General features: G+C 33.8%; 1 non-coding gene across 1 annotated transcript; it reads right to left on the bottom strand.

Moving 5' to 3' along the window:
• Nucleotides 1-2244: 2244 nt before the first annotated feature.
• LOC148568119 (small nucleolar RNA R71) lies at nt 2245-2352 on the bottom strand. The gene has a single exon (XR_015881946.1). It is a non-coding gene; the product is annotated as a small nucleolar RNA R71 (small nucleolar RNA).
• Nucleotides 2353-4068: the final 1716 nt, after the last annotated feature.

The following is a 4068-nucleotide window of genomic DNA, read 5'->3' as shown; positions in this document are numbered from 1 at the left end:
GTTGTTCTTGATGATTTTCCTTGTTTGATCTTTAGTTTTTCTTGTTTTGTGTTTTGTTGTTTTTCATATGCAATTTTGAATTCATAGTGTCTAAACATTAAAAATTTTTAAGTTTGGTGTCTTGCATGTCTTTCTTCTCTTAAAAATGTTAAAAAATATGTTCTTGATGTTCGTCATGATCTTCAAAGTGTTCTTAGTGTTCATCTTGACATTCAAAGTGTTCTTTCATGCATTTGTTGTTTTGATCTTAAATTTTTATATTTTGTTTCATTTTTGTTGTTTAATGAAAAAAAAAAAAAAGAGAAAAGAGAAAAACAACAAAATGATATCTTTTTTTTTCTTTCTTCTTTTTCTCTTTCTTCAAAAATTTAAAAATAAAAAATAATATCTTTCCCTTATTTTACTCATAAAATTCGAAATTTTGAGTTGATTTGGTCAAAAAAATTTTCAAAGTTTAGTTATTTCTTCTTAGTCAAGTCAAAATTTCAATTTAAAAAAAATTTCTATCTTTTCAAATCTTTTTAAAAAAAAATCAAATCTTTTTCAATTTCCTTTCATGTTTTTCGAAAATTTAAAATTGATTTTCAAAATCTTTTTTTTCTTATTTTTGTTTCATATTTTCGAATTTATTACTAACATTTAATATTTTGTTACTTGCCTACTAAGAAAGGTTCAATCTTTAAATTCTAGAATCATATCTTTTAGTTTCTTGTTAGTCAAGTCATGAACTTTAATTTTAAAAATCAAATCTTTTTAATTTCCTTTCCAATCTTTTTCAAAATAAATTTCAAATCATATCTTTTTCAAAACTCTAATTTCAAAATCTTCTTCTAACTTCTTATCTTCTCAAAATTGATTTTCAAATCTTTTTCAACTAATCACTTGTTTGATTTGTTTGTTTTAATTTTAAAAACTTACTATTTCTCAAATCTTTGTAATTTCTCTTTCAAATCTTTTTCAAAATAAATTTCAATCATATATTTTTCAAAATTTAATTTCAAAATCTCTTTCTAACTTCTTATCTTTTCAAAATTTATTTTTAAATCTTTTTCAATTAACTACTTGACTTTTTGTTTGATTTTAAAAGGTTTACTATTTCTAATCTTTTTCAAAACCACCTAACTACTTCTCTCTCTCATTAATTTCGAAAACTAACTAACATTTTTTTAAAAAAATCTTTTTAATTAATTAATTTATTTAGTTTTCAATTTGCTTTTATTTCTTTTCTTAAATTTTTGAATTCTAACTTAATTAATTAAATAAAAATAAAAATATTTTCCTTCTCCCTTTTCTTAAAATTCGAATACTCCCTCTCTAATCTCTTTCTATTTTATTTTATGAGGAGTGCTAGGGGGCCAGCAACTTTTGGTATTTGTAGCCATCAAATAGCCATCAATGATGATTTTAGTGGTGTGAGATTGGTGTGATATTTCATCCAATGGCTCACTTTTCCCTGCTGGTTAAATGCTGGCCAGAATTTGGAAAAGTTGCTAGCCCCCTAGACTTTTCCTTATTTTATTTATCTACTAACACTTCTCTTCTACTCATAATTCAAACCCTCTCCCTCTCTCTGTGTTCGAATGCTTCTTATTCTCTCTCTTCCTTCTTCATTATATTTCGTCTATTCTTCTACTCACATAAAGAAATCTCTATACTTTGACATAGAGGATTCCTCTTCTTCTCTGTTTTCTTCTTTTTCATATGAACAGAAACAAGGATAAGAACATTCTTGTTGAAGCTGATCCTGAACCTGAAAGGATTCTGAAGAGGAAGTTAAGAGAAGCTAAAGCACAAAACTTTGGAGAGGACCTAACAGAAATTTTCGAAAAAGAAGAAGACATGGCAGCTGAAAATAACAACAATGGTGGAGATGCAAGGAAGATGCTTGGTGACTTTACTGCACCCACTTCTAACTTCTATGAAAGAAGCATCTCAATTCCTGCAATTGGAGCAAACAACTTTGAGCTTAAGTATCAATTAGTTTCTCTAATACAGCAGAATTGCAAGTTCCATGGACTTCCATTGGAAGATCCTCATCAGTTCTTAGCTGAATTCTTGCAAATTTGTGACACTGTTAAGACCAATGGGGTTAATCCTGAGGTCTACAGACTTATGCTTTTCCCTTTTGCTGTAAGAGATAGAGCTAGGATATGGTTAGACCGACAACCTAAAGAAAGCCTGAACTCTTGGGAAAAGTTGGTCAATGCCTTCTTGGCCAAATTCTTTCCACCTCAAAAACTGAGCAAGCTTAGAGTGGAAGTTCAAACCTTCAGACAGAAGGAAGGTGAATCCCTCTATGAAGCTTGGGAAAGATACAAGCAATTGATCAGAAGGTGTCCTTCTAACATGCTTTCAGAATGGAGCATCCTATGTATATTCTATGATGGTCTATCTGAATTGTCCAAGATGTCATTGGATCACTCTGCTGGTGGATCTCTTCATCTAAAGAAAACACCTGCAGAAGCCCAGGAACTCATTGAAATGGTTGCAAATAACCAGTTCATGTATACTTCTAAAAGAAATCTTGTGAATAATGGGGTGACTCAGGAGAAATGAGTTCTTGAGATTGATACTCTGAATGCCATATTGGCTTAGAATAAAATATTAACTTAGCAAGTCAAGATGATTTCTCAGAGTCTGACTGGAATGCAAGCTGCATCCAGCAGTACTAAAGAAGCTTCCTCGAAAGAAGAAGCTTATGACCCTAAGAATCCTGCAATGGAAGAGGTGAATTACATGGGAGAATCCTATGGAAACACTATAATCCTTCATGGAGAAATCATCCTAATTTCTCATGGAAAGATCAGTAGAAGCCTAATCAAGGCTTCAATAATAATAATGGTGGGAGAAATAGGTATGGCAATAGCAAGCCCTTTCCATTATCTTCTAAGCAACAGACAGAGAATTCTAAGCAAAGTCTCTCTGACTTAGCAACTATAGTCTTTGATCTATCTAAGACCACTCTCAGTTTCATCACTGAAACAAGATCCTCCATCTGAAATTTGGAGGCACAAGTGGGTCAACTGAGTAAAAGAGTTACTGAAATCCCTCCTAGTACTCTCCCAAGCAATACAGAAGAGTATCCAAAGAGAGAGTGCAAGGCCATCAATATGTCCAACATGGCCGAACCTGTAGAGGAGGAAGAGGCAGTGATTTCCAGTGAGGAATACCTCAATGGACGCCCACTGGCCACTAAGGAGTTCCCTATTGAGGAACCAAAGGAATCTGAGGCTCATACAGAGACCATAGAGATTCCACTGAACTTACTGTTGCCATTCATGAGCTCTGATGATTATTCTTCCTCTGAAGAGGATGAAGATATTACTGAAGAGCAAGTTGCTCAGTATCTTGGAGCAATCATGAAGCTGAATGCCAAGTTATTTGGTAATGAGACTTGGGAGGATGAACCTCCATTGCTCATCAATGAACTAAATACCTTGGTTCAACAGAAATTACCTCAGAAGAAACCGGATCCCAGAAAATTCTTAATACCTTGCATCATAGGCACCATGACCTTTAAGAAGGTTCTGTGTGACCTTGATTCAAGTATAAACCTCATGCAACTCTCTATAATAGAGAAACTAGGGATCTTTGAGGTACAAGCTGCAAGAATCTCATTAGAGATGGCAGACAATTCAAGAAAACAGGCTTATGGACTTGTAGAGGGTGTCTTAGTGAAGGTTGAAGGCTTTTACATCCCTGCTGACTTCATAATCCTAGACACTGGGAAGGATGAAGATGAATCCATTATCCTTGGAAGACCCTTCCTAGCCACAGCAAGAGCTGTGATTGATGTGGACAAAGGAGAGTTAGTCCTTCAATTGAATGAGGACTACCTTGTGTTTAAGGCTCAAGGATCTTCTTCTGTAACCATAGAGAGGAAGCATGAAAAGCTTCTCTCAATACAGAGTCAAACAGAGCCCCCACACTCAACTTCTAAGTTTGGTGTTAGGAGGCCATCATCAAGCTCTGAGTCTCTGTGAGGCTCTCTAAGAGCTCACTGTCAAGCTATTGACAATAAAGAAGTGCTTGTTGGGAGGCAACCCAATGTTATTTAATTATATTTAT

This window comes from Arachis ipaensis, chromosome B4 (assembly GCF_059453495.1).
Source record: "Arachis ipaensis isolate K30076 ecotype BB chromosome B4, ASM5945349v1, whole genome shotgun sequence".
NCBI lineage: Eukaryota > Viridiplantae > Streptophyta > Magnoliopsida > Fabales > Fabaceae > Arachis > Arachis ipaensis.
The sequence above is the reverse complement of the archived record's forward strand: the minus strand, read 5'-3'. Positions and strand labels throughout refer to the sequence as shown.